This window comes from Thunnus thynnus, chromosome 19 (assembly GCF_963924715.1).
Source record: "Thunnus thynnus chromosome 19, fThuThy2.1, whole genome shotgun sequence".
Classification (NCBI taxonomy): Eukaryota; Metazoa; Chordata; class Actinopteri; order Scombriformes; family Scombridae; genus Thunnus; species Thunnus thynnus.
The window spans coordinates 13,936,484-13,954,611 of NC_089535.1; positions in this window are offsets into that span (position 1 = coordinate 13,936,484).

Sequence of the window (18,128 nt, forward strand, 5' to 3'; positions counted from 1 at the left end):
GATTGTAATTATTTTTACACTAGTAAACCAAATCTTTACAAAACTGTAAAAATTTTAGAATGTTATTTGTCCCCTTTTATTATGACACATCTAAATCTGTCAATGCCAGTTGTTTTTCAAATTGACATAATAAAATGAAGGTGTTAAAAGTCATTTTAGGTTAAACACACCTGTACAGTCAATTTCCAGGCAAAAATAGCCTCATGATGACAAAGAGACAAAGAAAGATTCCACACAAATCTGTGATAAAGTTACTGAAAAGTATTAATCAGGGCACAAAAAAAGTCTAAGGCACAAAATTTCCCTCAAAGTACAATAAGTCATTCATGAAAAATGGAAAAAATGTGACATGGCTGCAAATCTGCCACAACCAGGTCATCCTTAAAAATTTAGGGCACTAAGGCAAGCCACCAAGAGGCCTGTGTCAACTCTAAAAGAGCTGCAAGGTTCCTGGTGCCTCACCAGTCACTTCTCTCTAGCTGTGTGGCAAAGAGAAAGCCAAAAAACTCACATGACATCTGGGCTAAAGTTTTTTTCCAGATGGACCACGTCAGACTCTGAAACACAGCGGAGGAAGTGGAATAGTCTGGTTGGATCAAACATATGTTTCGCGGCATCATACAAGATACTGTACAGAAATATAGCATCCATATCATACTAATGCTTCTCTGCATCAGGCCCTGGAGGACTTGTGAGGGTAGGGAGGTCAAATGAATGCAGCAGAAAACAGAGAAATCCTGAAGGAAAACTTGCAGTCTGCAAGAGAACTGCAACTTGGGAGACAATTTCCAGCCAGACAATGACCCCCAAACATGAAACTAAAGCTACACAGGAGTGGCTTAAAAACAACAATGTTAATGAGTGGCCGAGTGAGAGTCCAGACCTCAATCCAGTCAAGAATTTGTGGCAGGACTTGGAAATTGCTGTTTCCAAGTCCTTTTTTAATTTCACATTATTTATTGTTTTTTCTTTTTTTCTGTCAAAAATCCTAATTGCGTCCCCTGATCCAGTGATTTATTGTTATAAAACAACACAGGAAAAATGTAAGAGGGGTGAGTCCTTTTTATAGGCAGTGTTTCCATTATGAGATTTAATTTTCCTTTCCTCATGGGCGTAGCATGATTTATTTTACTTTTAATATCAAATGAAGCTGGGCCCCTTTCCCATTTTCTTCAATATGTAGATTATGGCACAGAAATGCAGTTTAGTATAAAGATATGATTAAAAAGGCTTCCACAATTTCCTGTTTTTTCAAGAATGCCTGAAACATGATGACACTAGTCTTCTGTTATTGTCTGTTAATAAACATGATCTGCATTCAATGCATATCTTTTGTTTTGAATTTTACCAACATCCTACTCCCTCTCTCTTGCTGCATTTATCTTGTCTGTCCAGCAGAGAGCACCAACATACCACTGAATCATCACTTTCTTTGTACCTATGCAGCAGCCAGTCAGTACTCTTCACATTAGTATCTGCTCCCTTTCTCCTCACTGTCTCCCTCTGCTGCTTTTGCTTTGCAAATGTCTGATCCATCTCATCCCACCAGTTTCAGAGAGACTTGCCTCTGACGTCTGCTCTTTTTGTATCACCGGGATTGTGTGTAAAGTTCATCATCCATTCTCAGAGTCTGGTGATATTTAGATATAGCTGTTAAGTAAACAACAGCAGAACAAGGGTGAGGACAATACATATCCCAGTATTGCAGCTTGGAAATGGCTCCAAAATTCAGGAAGGATAACATCTTTCAGTGGTTTTCAGTGCCATTGGACTGAAGGAATCCAAATCCTCCACAAGTATTAGAAAAACAATTGATGATTTGGACTGTGTGAACAGGAAGTTGAGGACACTGGTGAACTCTGAAGTCATGTTACCACACTATTTGTGTGCGGAAGTTCCTGTGACACTTAAAGCACTCAATGTTGCTATAAGAGGTTTTTCACTTCTTCTATAGTGGTGACAACACTCTATTTGGAGATCTCATGCACAAGTGAGACTGATGGATGTTTCGAAATGTCTGTGGTGAATGAGGAAGTTCCTCACAGGAGCCGAGAACAAACTCACTAATACTGAGGAAAGAGTTTCTGTCGCTAAAACATGTGGCAGCTCGGAAATTTGGGATAAAATCTAGCAACCTCAGTGTCCCTAATTCTGCAAAACACACTCTATCTTTCCTCACAGCATGGTCTGACCTCCTCTCAGCCTACTTTTTTTTGAGATATATTCCTTCAAGAGGCAAAAGAACCAACAGGTGAGAGGGGCTGACAACAACGATGCTATTTTTTCTCTGTGACCTACTTGGGCTTAAGAGCAGCCAGACCTTTGCTGCATGCTCAAGAGCTTGGCATAATTTAGGAGACAGTTTCCATCATATTCATGTGACTACAATCTAGGTCTTCCAAAATTTGAAATAAAAAACATGCGTAAAATCTAAAAAGTGCTTTGGTAAGGCAGAAAGATATTCAAATATACTTTTTATCTTTTTATCCCACAAATCGTCACTGTTCCACAAAGAAAACTTTCATTTCAGTTGTTTCTATTGGTGTGTAACATCACATTTATATTAAAGTATAATCTGTAGCCCTGCATGACTTTTAAACTGAGACTATGTAACTTTTAAAAGTTGAAAAGTTGAATCTATAAACAATAAAAAGCACTCTTATTTAATTAAATACACTAACAGGTTTTGCTGCTGCCACCTAACTTGCTGTGTTATGACCAGCAGCTAATGTAACTGGAATGAAATGTAACTAACAATCAACTCTATGTTTTAGCCTGTCACAGATAAACATTTAAATGGTTTTATTGTACTGTAAAACAAGAAGTAAATACATGGTACCTCACCAGAAGTGAAAGGAAATTCAATGTTTCCTGCTGTAACTGCAACTTGTGGCCACAACGGTCACTGTTCAGAAAAAAATGAAGGACATACAAGCCCAAAACTGACCAGCAAGCACTGCTTTTAAAAGTTGGTTTTCCCCCAAAGTCCAATTCTGGCCATGGCAATAAATTCAGACATAGACAATAGGCTACTTCCAGCATGGCTTGAAGTACTGAAGTGAAGTATTTCAAAGCCAAAACAATTACTCAGGGTTGGATTTAGTGATTTTTGGGGCCCAGGCAAACACTGTCTTGCTTTACTTTCACCCTTTATCAAACCGGGAACGTTGGTATTGGCAGTGGTAGAAGAACACAAAAATGTTTTCTTAAGTAAAACTAGTGATACTGCACAGTAAAAATACTGTAAAAGTCCTGCATTCATAATGTTTACTTAACAGTGAAGAGTGAAAGAGAGGCATTATTAGCACAATGTACTTAAATTAACTTAACGTCTGTTCAAGGTGGAGCTTTTAATTTTAACTATTTTATATAATGCTGGACAGAATAATAATGCATCATATTTCAATTGTTATATTTAGTGAGTAAAATCTGAATCTGCAGCCAGTAACATTTATCTGTCAGGTAAATGTAGTGGTACAATGTTTTCCTCTGAAGTAGAAGCATACAGTTGCATATTTTTGAAGTGCTTTGGGGGCCTTTTGTAAGTTATTTCAGGGTACAATGAGTTAGAATAGTAACATAATTCAATCTTTTTCATATCTAAACATCATAATAAACCTATAGCTCTTTGGGGGCCTTTTAATTGGGGGCCCCAGGCAGTTGCCTGCTTTGTCTAATGGTAAAGTCTGCCCCTGCAATCACTTGGACACATTAGGTTAGTAATGGCCTAAACACCAAAAAACAACACTCAGTAAGGCCTAGGATAGTAGCCTTAATACATGTGCACAGTAGGCCTACATGTATACATAAACAAAAAAGTTGATGACAGGTGCAAAGACAGTGTGCAACCATATCAAGATGCCAACGTAAACGCTTAGCTGTTATTTCAATTTCTTCTACTTCAGTAGTGGTGGTTCAGTGGTTGAAATGTTCCCTCCCATGCTGGAGATGCAAAGTTTTAACCCCTGACAAAGTGAATATTTTCAACCTCAGTTACATAAAAGCAGAATAAGATCAGAGCAGAGTTAATCAATCAGTAATTGAATCATCACCTGTCTGACTTTCATTATTCTGGGCCCCAAAAAATCCTGGACTGGAGCCCATGACCGGTGTTACATCCCTGGTATTGGCAGATGTATTCTCAGATTCATCTATTCTGTGTACATATACCATACACACATGTACTTGGCCTCATTCAAGCTATAGCACTGAATGATGACAGTGTTGATGTAGATGTTCTTTACACTTATATAGTGTTGTAAACAGTCTTTGTTGCTTTGTTGTCAGTTAAAATATAAGCTATGTCAGTCTAACCAGCCATTATATTTATGTATTGTTGGTACAAGAAAACAGTAGTTATTGGCTCACCATGGACAAATAAAAGCAGGTAAAAATCTTGCCTGTTTGTTACGTTGTCTCTGGTAATTGCAGGTTTTTGTCAGAGGCCAATCAAAGGCTACTTCTATTCATGTGCAGTGTGTTATTTGGAACCAGGCAAACTTGTGAAGTACTAATGCTGAGCTCACACCAAAAATAGAATAGTGTTGTTTTTCTAAGGCCAGTGATTCAAAAACAATCTGGGAAACACTTTAGGCTTAACATATTTAAAGGAACAGTTTGATGTTTTGGAAAGTATACTTATTTGCCATCTCACACGGAGTTAGTCGAGAGGATCAACATATATTTCACTTAACTGTGATAGACATAGTTTGGGACTTAAGCTGAGTTGAATTTGAAGACAAAAGCTGAGAGAATCACATGACCTTAGTAGCCCCATCAAACCAAAAAATATACAGGTCACATCACACTTTCCATACTGCTGGTTATATGTACAGAACATTTGCATAAATAACTTTCTTTATTACATATGCACAAATTCTACTACATTTTGGACTAACATATGGCCTGTTATATTCTCTTAGCCTTTTTTCCCACCTTGGATGTTTAAATTTGATATATGTTGATTTCTACTTGCCCTGCATCTATAGAGATATGTATATATCAGTGCACTAATAAGAAGAGTAATTTAATGAAAATTTGTTATTGTAGCATTTATATTTAAAAACTGAAAACTTGTATTGTAGATTATAATGTTACCATGAACATTTAATTCAGTAGTTGCTAACTCTTCATTATGAGATTGAATGTGTTTTCTAATAAATTTACATGATAGATCAAATAATCAATGAAACAACCATAATGATATGAAAATAAACCTCATACAAGTATCTCACACTCCTACTCGTGTGCTACTTTCAACTTGTATTTGTGACTTTTTACCTGGCTGTGCTAGTTTCACCCGCTGTCAAAATCTACCCTTCTCATTTATGTAACACATATACAACTGTAAGTTGTAAGTACAATTGTATTTTAGGGCACATGCAGATTATGGGTGAAAAAAGCTGTGCTTCTTTGTATAAATATGTGCATGTACTGCAACAAAACATTTCACAAGAGCAAGAGAAACACTTTGTCTATTTTGGGACAAATTATAATGTTCTTCTCAACCTGCAGGTAATCAAAGTCTCCTGGCTGTTTTGTTCCTTACGTGATTGCAAACTATGACAAGAGCACGTAGCAAAAAATCCCATGATTGCTCTAATGCCAACTCTGCACTTATATTGTGAGCACCTGATTAAGAAAAGAAGAGTGAGTAATATAATTATAGTTATGTTGTTTGAACTGACTGAACCTCCTATGCTTAAGCAAACATATACATAAGAAGTCAACAAAGGTTGAGGGAGAAGCTAAGAATAAAACATACAATGGTTGTACAGTAAACCACTGCTGCCCACAATGACAAAATATATCTGATTACAGCAGTGCACTTTCCAAAGCTAATTATAGTTATCCACTTTCTGTACTTGGATGTTGTTTTTTGTTTGGTCATTGTTGAGTCGAGGCCACAACCTAAAATCATCATCAAGAAACTGAAAATATAAAAGGCTGTATGTGATATATTTATACTTTTTTCTGCCCACGGCAAAAATAATCACAAAGAGCCTTTTAACAAGGCAACCAGAGAGTTTAGTAAGTAAATAATTAAAGAGTTCTCACCCATTTTTCCCCCATTTTTTCCTTTCTAACCTTACCATTAAGAGCCACCCATGCTTGGATTTGTGAAAATGTCATGTATCTCTGAAACTAAAATGATAAAGTTAGTTTTTGAAAGTTGAGAAGGGCTGAAACACCCTTTTCACTATCAGCTAATGGATTATTTTTTTGCTATTGTCTGTCACACTGCATCATACTTTTGAAAGCCTGTAAGGTATAAATGAAGAAAGTTCACATTAACGTGACTACAATTTAGGTTAACAGAAACTTGTCCTAAAAAAAGACTGACTGTGGACAGAAAGTAGATCCAACCTATATTCATTTGTATATCACCATTTCCATTCATTTGTCACACGCCTACAACTTTGTATTTTATAATCCACTGTGTAGTGTGTATTGCTATTGAAAAAGTACATATTTTCTATTAAAAACTCCAAAATGTTCACATTAAGCCAAAGTAAACAGCTCATTCCATTCATGTCTTCTCCAATCAATAATAAACGTTTGTATAACTTCTACCAAAACAGCATCATATGATTAAGCTTTAATTTGTGTTGTTTTCATAGATTTTCTTTGGGAAATTATAATTTCCGTTGTTTTCTGTATTTGTTCTGGTAGATATTTGTTCCTTATTGCCTGAGGAGCCTTAATTGAAACCAACATCAGTGAACAATATGAAGAATTACTTTTAATTGACATTTCAGCCATCATTTGTACTTGTGACTTTCTTTTCTTTCTGATACCTTTTCTACAGTATTACTCCTTCTTCCTCTATCTATAAGTGAGAGCACAGCTGAAGGTCCTTCAGTCTTATCAGACTGCTTTATCACAGTGCACAATGAGGAATATACAGTAATACTGTACCATGAGGAAGTTGAAAATTTAATGAAGTAATATTCATTTTGAAGTTTGGGGATTTTGTATTTGGGTTATATCAAAGACTCTGTTACTTCATTTGTCATTTGGAGTCATAGTCTGGCTTATTTCCTTCTGTCTGCACTTTGATGAACACCAAACAATCACATATTTCCTCTTTTCCTGTAGAGATTTATTTCAGTATTTATTGAAGAATCTGAGATCCACCCATAAGACACCCAAAAAACTTTGTTTTCAACTTTTGAATGTTGGTATTATATTATTTAAAGTCATCTGCACAAAACATTATTATTCATATTTAGGCTAAACCAGCAAAGATAACATTTTTGTGCAACCAGTGCACTTTCTCTATCACCATTACTACACTTGATAGTACCTTATCACAAAAGTGGTTCCAGCATTCAGTATCTGCAACTTACTGTGTGTTCAACATTATACATTTGAAGTCAGGCCGTTCTGTTCCAACATGTATCTTCTGTTCTATTTCCTCTTTTTTTCTCCTGTGACATGTTAAGAAGGTTGTTGAAGAGGAATTGATTTGTCTAAAACTAAAGCTTGTAAAACCAGGATTTGTATATCATTAGTCACAGCAGGATTAGCTGAGAATGAGGATGTATAATATCTGTTCACAGTGTTTGGAGGAAGAGAGAATATGTAAGTTAAAGAAACAGGAGGAACCACCTGTAGTTTTTATTGCAATCAATGAGAGCCGGACAGTGTGCTCCCTATAAAGTAAGGTTTAGATCTCAAAAACTATAACTCCTATGGGAAGTATATTTACATTTTGAGAGAGAGGAGGCTTGTGGTAACATGTAAGGTATGATATGTGCTATGAGAGTTAAAACTGTGGGAATGAGACGTGTTTACATTTTTTTTTTTCTGGTCTAAAAATATCTCTGCTCTCACCTATGCCTGATATCACACACTGATGAGATATGAAAACTGCTGTAAGAGCCCTCACTTAAATTGCTCCAAAAGCACAAAAGGTATCATAAGTAATCAGATTGCAATCACAGTAATCAGATTAAATCCACAGTTTGTCAAACTCTAACCCTATCCGTCTAGCCGGTCGTCCTTCAGCATGCAGACTGTAAGTACGTTTTCACTGATTTTGATTCTTTCTTTTGATTATGTTTTTATTCAGCTGCGACCTCACTAATCCTTTAAGAACTCTCACTGGGGTCAATAAAAATATTTCACCTTTTTAGGGTCAACTGTAAAAACACTGCCGCGTGACTCAGCACGGCCAATGAAATGGAGGTTTGCAATAGTCTTTAGAAGGTTGGGATAGTTTTGGAGAATGTTTTTGATAGTTTGGAGGAGGTCTGGAACAGTTTTGGAGTTTCACAGTGAGCAGCGTCGATGTTTCCACAGTGGTTTAAGGAGACAGTTTGACCTTTGACCCGAACATTCAAACACTTTTCTGGAGTTTTTTAAAAAAGTCCATGTTTAAAAAAAATAATTCATGCAACAGTAATTTTTGTTTTTGTTCTCAGTTTCATTCTGATGGAACTGAAGCTCAAAGCCTGAAGACTCCTTTGATTATTATTATAATTATTATTAATAATAAGTGAACACTGTAACAGCTGAGAGGAGATAATACATGAACCAATAGTGTTAGAAAATATTTTAATAAGCCATTTAACTGCCTTGTGTTGGCCTGGGAGCATGAAAATCGCACAATTTTCATGGACTTACTCATGAGTCTTAGGTCTTGAGGGATTTTTTGAACAAAGAGGATGACGTCAGGTAGAACGTATGTGGAGTATGCTGAAGAGGACCAGCGGCCCAGTTGCTGAAGAGAAGATTTAGTCATGGGATAAGTATCAGGCAATAAAAAAAGAGGAGATGATGTGTAAGAATTTTCTGGGCTTTAAAAATGTTAACATGGAAATAGAAGGACAGAAAGGGGAATCAGTGTGAGAAATAATAATGGAACAAGCACCTTTTGTTTGGAGCACTTCAGAAATAAACAGTAGAATTTGGGATGAAAAGTTAGAAGTCAGAAAATGAAACACTGATTTAGGTAAGGAATGAATTAGAAGAGTCGGCTAAATTACCACACCTTAGAAACCCATAAAGGCCAACAAAAATACACGGTTGAGAAGCAAATCTACGTATGTGGTAAAAAGCCATGATGAAGAATAGAAAGTATTCCATGGAGAGTGGAGAGTGTAATAGGTTGACAACTGTAGAGACTGAAGGGGAGACTTTATAATTTAACATTGGCAGTATTTACAACACTGAATAAACAGCCATTTGAACTGTGACTTAAAAAGTTAAGACAAATTATACAACTTCAAGGTGTTTCTTTCAAACTACATCTCACTCCAGCATCTTCATTTAAAATGTTAATAAATATTTGTAAAAAATTAGAAAGTAATAAAAAAAACAAAAAGTAAATACTTAAACAAGTAGTGCAGTCTGTCTGAGCATTGTACACAGATAAAGACATAAAACATAAAAATATGAACACGCTCCTCTAATGCAAGCTGTAACCAAACGGTCCAAGTTAAATGTGTACTTATAAGGGTTTGTAGTGAGTGACCAAGAATAACTCAGCGAGGAACTGAAAACTGTGGCTAAGAGACTGATTGTGTGGGTGGCTGAGACTGACATATATGACGTCCCACTCAAAAGTCCATTAGTTTCTTTAGTAGACTCAATACTCAGAGGTTGACTGATGTCATCTCTTTCTGTGTGACTTTCTGTCTTCTGTGACAGGACTTTGTCTCTCTCAGAGTTTATCCCCATGAGCTGCCTGAAAAGCAAAAAAGTGTGATCAGAGGAAAAATGTTTTATTTATTGAGATAATAACAACAACAACAACAATGACAACAACAATAATAATAATAATAATACTTAATTTATATAGTACATCCATTCTTCAGTGTGGCATCCATCCAGGGATATTGCTGTAGTTTGCTGATGTGTTTCATATAGGCCACTATGGTACCAAATCCACTATTACTTGCCTCATCTGCAGTGGCTACTGGCCTTTACCTTGAAACTTTTTCATAGGTGAGGGATTTCAGTTGTTGCAGACAAACATTTTTAGTGTCACATCTATTTTGAAGGTCAAATAAACTAATAGCTCACAACTTCAAACTGGGTCTGCAACTAATGATTATTTTCTTGATTAATCAATTAATAGTTTAGACTATAAAATGTCAAAAAGTAGGGAAAAAACCCCAAGCCCAAGGTAAATTCTTCAAATGTCTTGTTCTGTCCAACCAACAATCTCAAACCCCAAAATATTAAATTCACAGTGATATGAAATAAAGAAAAGCAGCAAATCCGCACATTTGTTTGGAACCAACACATTTTTGACATTTTTTCTTTAAAAAGATAGTGAAACAATGATGGATCATCAAAATATAATTGCTTAATTAATTTTCTTTCGATCAACTTAGACATTAAACGACTAAACACTCTACTTCAAACCCTGCCCATATTTCCTTTTTGACATTTTTACTTGGCTGTTATTTTGTAAACTAATCAAATGTTCATATTCATATATTTTGTGCACATCTAGAACTAAAGAGGACTAAATCACCTGACTTACCAGAAAGCAACTATTGTTTTGGTAAGTCAGATAAATAGTTACATTTTGAATTTAAGAAATCACTTAAGCATTTCATTGTTAAGTTTTGAAGCTCTTATTAACTGAAATAATGAGGAATTAGGACTGTAACAAGAATTATCTCATATTTTTTGTTAAATCTGTTCCCACAGTATCAAATTGACCACTAAGTTACACTGCCCTTTGTACAGCAATCTGAGGTATGTAGTATATTTGTATTGAATTATTCAAGAATATCTAGACTCAATGCTTTGTGTATTGAACTATTACCAGACTGAAATTCTGTCTGAACCCTGTTCAGACCGAAGATGTTCCGTATTAGTGTAGACATGTTGCTTCAGGTAGCTGTGAGATGATGAAATATGACGCAAGAAGTCCAGATTACCGCAAGTCAGTATTTTACAACTCTGGCAAGTTTGTGTTTTTGTGTTTTTTGTGTAAGAATTATTACTTTTTGATTGTCAATCTAGGAACAAAATGACGTCAACAGGAGATGAACTCTGGCCCCTCGTGACCTTCCAGTGTGTCAGTGTGAGGAGTGCAGGTGCAGCAATCACACAGTAAGTATGCAGAATAGCTACAGTTGTGTTTCGTATCTTTGGTGCCAGCACACCTAATTAAAAAAGTACACTGACAGATAAATTTAGTTTTATTGAAAATAGTGACAGTGACCTAAATGCACCATCTGTCATAACTTGCTAGAGTACAAAGCCAGAGAGCTAAAGCGACATCTGATTACAAAGCACCCAAAGTATGAAGGAAAAGAAAAAGATTTTTCCATCTGCAGAGGGAATAATATACTTGCCAGAAACTACAGATGGCCAACCAAAACAAAGTTTCAGAAAAAGCACAGATGGCTTTTTATTATGTTGAGCATAAATACAACTGTACAGTTAATGACCCTTGGTTTGAATGTTTCTAAGTCATAGTTATATGATTCAAGTTTCAATGTTTCCCTTTACTGCTGTGAACCAAGTCAGGCATACAATATGTATTGGAATATAAAATGTTTCAGTTGAATCAAAAAGTGCAACCAGAGTAGTAAAGACTCTCTCTCATGAATGGGAACATTTTTCCTAGCCTGAAGAAGTTTGAGAAGCCGTCCTGTAAGGGTCCTGTAAGTTTGACATACATTTATAACACACAAAGAATGCCTTTTCTGGCATGTCTGGATGAGTTTGGAAATTTGTCACTATGTGGCACGCTCATTGTTTTAAAGCTGACCTTTGTCCCAACCCAGAACAGGATTGTGACAGCGGAAAAGAGACAGACTGTCTGATCTGTGACCAGACAGACAGATTGACACAATACTTCCTGTTTCTACTGGACAAAACTTAAAAAAACTCCACATAAATTTGTAAATAAAATAAAACAAAATGTGTTTGTTCTGGTTAGTTGTAGATAAAACAACTATATTGTAGCGTTTATCTGTTACACATACATTTTCTTACAATGTTAAGTTAGAACTCATTTAGAACTTCAAGTTTTTTCCAGATACATGGTTACAATTGAATTCTGGTAGCTTCATGTCACCTTGTAGGTGAACATGTCTTTATCCAGACGTCATAGAATTTTCAAAATCTGGTCATCATTAAAAGGCTTATGATCAGTTTCCTATCCTGTGTGAGGTAATCTTGGCCATAACGCAAATATGTTCAATGTGGCAATGCAATCTAAAGTGTCCAGTGTGAAGACAATAGAGAGGCCTTCACTGTATACCTGAAATGCATCAGAATGGTTATTTGTTCAATGTGAGGCAGTTTGAAGATCTCTTTTGGAAAAAGTTGGTTTGTGCCATTCAGCTGCCTCAAGTGGATGAGTTTTCCATTATTGCAAGCATTGTTGGACTGTGATAATGAAGACAGAGCTGAGCAAAAGAGAAAGATACTTCCAGCTTCATCCCAAAGTGGCAGCCTTGATATCTACAGTTGGTCATGGTTTGTCATGGTTTCTCGTGATGTTGGTCAGCGGTCTCTAAGATCACGCTGAAACCTCTCATTGTCAAGTACATCCTCAAGTTTCTAATCAAATAAGAGGCAGTTATGTAACCATAACATAATGCATCCTGGTCACGTGGAATCCCTAACATAAATTACTAGACTAATGAACTAGGAAAGCAAGACTTTTCAAGGTATTCGTAAATCACATTTATCCATTAGGAATGTTCTCCTTTGAGACTATTCTTAATGAATAAAAGAAGAATACGGAGATACGTGTGTGTGTGTTGGCTTGACCTGAGCATTGACATCATATAAATGAACAGTCTATAAATGGAACCTCATTAGCGGGCTGATATAATAGAGACAGGGCATCTCAAGCACCCAGGGGGCTTTCAATTCTGCCTGTGATGCAACACTTAGAGATGTCTCCTTGGCTCATCCACAAAAGAGTTCATGTCAAAGTTCTCATTTGCGAACACGTTGAGAAGCGTTAAATGCTGTGAGCGCCATAACTGTTGCGAGGCTGAAAAATTCATACGATGTTTACTTACTGCATATTTCAAAATCCAAGGACATGGATTCTGCTTGTCACCAGAGTCTCCACGCATCACAAACATTTATTTGCTAATACCTAACAGCAGGATTCATAACCTTCATAACAGAAAACAGCTGTGTAATGCTTTCTGTGGCTCTGGAGGGAACTTTCCAAAGTTTGAAAAAATAACCCTGATGATGTCACTTAAATTTATGGTAATCCAATACTTCGCTGGACTAAGTCTAAACTATGACTCATTAAAAATCTCCTCTGCTGCTTTTAGAAACTAATTTATTTGGAGCTTGTTTTGGAACTTTTATAATTCAGGTGAGTAGATTATTTCAATGCATAATGGGCCAATGAATAGTTTTTTTTTTTGTAGCATTAGTTCTAGGCTGTGCACTCATGTCACCTCATCCCTCTTTGTTTTTCTCTTCCACCTTTGTGACTCCTTAACCTTGTTCCAGGTTACATAATGTTTGCCCCTTCAATATACTTGCCTGACCTGGATTCAGCTTGTTAAAGCCACTGTTCTTAAGTAAAGAGCCTTTTTCATTATCTGTATGCATCACTGCTGTGTAAACTACACTTAGGATCCTCTTGTGCTGCTTGGTTTTGGTCTCACTTGTCCTGAATGTAACATGATAAGTAACTAAAGATAAACTTAGGCAGAGAGAGACCTTAAAGAATCTCCTAATTAATCTTAATTTGTAAGTAGGTGGGAGACATTTTATAGCTATGGCATGTAAGAGAAACATGCTCTTTCTGTACTCGCCCTTTGTTTTATTCGTCTTTAAAATTTGTCTTATGATTCTCTCATCATCTGACCCAACTGCTGCTATTTTGAGCATGTTCTCCCTCTTGCTCTCCTTTCTAATACCTTTGTGTTGTCCTCTTTCCTCTGCAGTGCCTCTCACATCTTTTTCATTTCTTCTAGTTTCCACTTTAATGTCATTAAGGTCCTCCCTGCCCGATCCCCCTCCTCTCTCCCTGTCTGTCTCTCTTGTGAATGAAGAGGCAGGGACTGAGATTGAGAATGGGACTCTGCGGCCTACACAGGAATGTTACAAAACACTGCAGCATTTGTTATTCACAGAGCTGCCCTACTTTCTCATCAGTACCTGTACTTGGATGTACACACGCCTACACTGAATGGATTGATTCACAAATAGTTCATTAATAATAGTGCAAAATGAGTGAGTCACATACAGCACGTAGGTTTGCTAACAAAAATGACTTTTATAGATTGTATATTGTGGTCTTGAATGAATAATGTTAATGCACTGTCCGTGTTTCACAGCAGCAACTGCTTTGGCTGATTTTGGGAGATTACATCACACAATGAGTTTGTGATTTTCCACCACACACCAATGCACGGATTATCATATTGAAATACAGGTTCCTGCTTACTGCATATACTTACGGTAAAGACAAAAAATGAATATCCACTTTATCCTGAGTTGGCCTTGATGTCGGTCACTCCTGCATTCAGGATAAAGCTTTTTTTTCATGCATAGATAGATTGAGTGCTCCGTTAATCACATACTCTACTCAAGCACATACTATACTCCACATTGGGGTGTTATTTAAAAAGCTTATGCCACTATAAAGATAGCCACAAAGCAGCTAATGTTTTGCCTGCGACATGGTGACACATAAGGATAAAGTGAGCAGGTCCAGAAAGCAATACTTTTTCTGTCATGATCGCCCTTCACAGAGAGGTACTAGAAGGACACTTTTTTTTTTTTTTTTACCTCATCTCCACATATTTGTATTCACTCGATGAGCATGATAGACATGAATGAGCAGTGACATTTACTTAATGTGCCAGAGGACGGCTGTGGATAGCTCACAAGCAACAGGTGTTTGAACAAAGCCAAAAACCAAAGCTGTCCTTTTTCTCCTGCAAAACAGGTGCCTCCAGACAAGAGATGTTTCAGAATCCAAATACAATATTCAACAAGAAAAAAAATACATATGTAGAACTACTAAGTATGATGAATACAATCACACACCAGCAGATCTTAGACATGAGAAGAAAGAAAGGAAAAAGATCTATTACATTGCAGACTCCAGTAAACAAGGCTGCAGCTTTTGTGTGTTTGTGTGGGTGCAGTTGTCTAAATTTACTCCTCATAAAAACGAATTCAGTGGGTCATGAGAATGTTATTCACATGCAGACCTGGTGGAGATAGGTCAGTTCAGTACTGCAGTACACTTTTTGTTGGTTTCATCATGTACTCTGGTTCTGTCCGTCCTTCCTTCTTTTTAGGGACTGTGTCAGTCCCTTTTCTGTCTCTACATGCATCAGAAATGGAGCCACTCGAGCACATGCTCTAATTGTGTGAAATTACATAATTGACCTACAGGTATAACTGGCTTGGAGAGCAGGGGAATAGGCTGTTCTTTGCCTTTATTTTCTCATTGTTCAGCCAATGGTTTCCATGCAATGTAAAAGCACCAGTGTATTTCCTTTCCTTAAAATCCTCTGTCACCGTGCTGCAACTGAAAAAAGGTTAATAGAGAGTATAATGGATAGTGCAGAAGTACAAAATATTCAAACTAAATGTACTCTTTGGTTTTTCATTTTTAGTATAGGAAAATGAAAAACCAATCCATTTTAAGCATGAAAATCACACCAAACTTCAACGTCATCCCGCCTATCACACTGGCAATTATCTAAACAAAGATTTGACCTATAAGTTTATAACCAACATAGCAACAAGCTGCATAATTCTCTCTCTGCACATTTGTGAACACAAATGTGATGTCATTCATCCTTTTGTTTTGCTACACACTGCTAAAAGTAGACATCAAATAACCTTAATGGATGACTCCCCCTCCTGTGACGTCAGGAGCTACGAATGCAGCTGTGTGCGCGGTCACCAATACACACACATACACATGTGAATGCGCACTTTTGTTTGTGCATCATTTCTAATCATAACACTTTGCTGATGCTGCCAGAGTTGAGGATTATGCTAAACCAAACGTGAGCTCTAATCTGGATGAGTTTCTGGCAGCTTCTATCTCATTTTCGAGGCTTGAGCGGGAATGGAGCTCTATGGTGACCTAGATGCTTTATACCAGACTTCCAGTCATGGTTTTACTTGTGAATGAATGAGGTCCAGTTAAGATTATTTTTAGACTTTACTAGCAGTGTGTCTTGATTTATTTATTGTCTACAATCATGCGATATGGGTGTCATGGACCATTTGGACTCCACTGTCCTCTGGGCTCCTCCTGCCATTTGGCTCCTCTCTGCTCCACCATTTATCCACAGTCTGGGAGTTACGTAAGGCGCATTTCCCAAAAGATTTAAATAGATTCATATGCTTTAGACACTGATGCTACTGCCCTGAGTGTTGAGGGATGGACTTGGCGTCAGGTTGTTGCCTGCACTCTGTCATTCAAGAGTGAGTCATGAGCAGTGTAAGACATTTTCAGAGAGGACCTCACATGGTGATATTTATTATACCACCTTCATACTGTTACATCATGTTCCGTAAATCAGACCCTATTATGCTATTTTCTTTCCAAATCTGTACAGGATTGACGTAAGTAAAATACTATAGAACGAAGTTCCACAAATTACTCAACATGGCAAGGCAAAAGATAAAATAATTAAATTACCAAAATCATTTTAGATTAAGAATGAAAACCTGGTTAATCAATGGATTGTATCTTGGGATCTGAAATGAGATTACAATGTTCATTCTTAGTGTTGAAATGGACATATCCTTTGTTTTGTGATTCTCTTTTATTTTTATACTGTTATAATGTCGGATTTCAATGTTAAACATGGTCAAAGTTCCAAAACTTTAGGTGAACATATGTAAAAATGCTCCCTGCAAGTCAAAAGCCAGGGCTTTAGTCTCCTCTGAATGCCTCATTTGCAAAGTTACCTCTACTCCCTCCTCGTGCTAACATCATGCGTGCATGCCCACAAAAGGTTGTTTCACGGGTTTTTTGTGTTGTCCACTCGTATATTTCAGATCGGATTTCTGTTCGAACATGCATGGATGTATTTGAGAAGCATCCATTTTGAGTAAAGAATGAGAAATCTGAATATTGTTTGCTTACATAATCTCCAGAGCTGGCAAAAGTCTGGAAGCTAATCAATCAATACAGAGTGGGCTCATCAGAAGGGGGGCCTTGACGAGACAGGAGCTAAAATGCTAAAGAGTTTTTATGACTGTAAATCATGCAAAGATATTCCATTAGAGGCCCAGAATATAAATATAGACCTAGAAATGTGCATGATACGTCCCCCTTAACTAAAATCTGTCAAAAATGTCAATAGATTGTTTATGTCTTGAAACAAGATAAATATCCAGCACTGTCAAGTAAATAGAAAATATGTCTGAAAAGTTCAAGAGAGTCCATACAACTAAAAGTCATCAGATACCAAGAGGAACACTGGTGAGAGCAGACAGCCGTATCATTGTGGTTCATTCACAAACAGGCAGGGCAGACTTCTGTCTGGGCCTCTTTTGAAGGTAACAGACAACCTTTTGCTGTGGGCCGCAGCAAACCCGCACTTTCTTGTGTTCTGCAAATTTTAGGCCCGGAAAACACAGAAGATAACCTCATGTGACGAGAAAGTCAGACAAATTGAGACAGCATTCCAAAAAAAGCACCAGAATTACACTTTTTTACAGGAAAATTGAATCTGTGGGTGGACATGCTGAGTTATCCACCATAAACATAAAAAACCCCTGCTATATGTTTCCCTTCCCTACTGTATGTCTCATTCCTTCTCAGACCAGAGAGAGACAGAAGTGGCGTCATTCTGGTAGCCACTAGCCACGGTGTTTGGTCACACTCTCTTGAAGCATTTCCAGCAGGGGGGCTTGAAAGTAATATACAGTGTAATGTTTAACCTCCTCCCAGCAGCATTTTTTGTCTTTCATTCTCAAAACAATCTTTAAACAGCTGCTTAAGCCTGTTAGTCAGAGTGTGACGTTAAGCCTGCGTCATTAGACCTGAACTGATAGAGTTTTGGGCATGTGCTTGGTATGATTACATGAAACATGGTGTCTGTGTGTACATCGTTGAACTCACCAAAAGTCAAAAAGAAAGACTAAAAGACACTCAATCTCATACTTCCTCTGTGTTATTGAATTTCTACAAATATTTT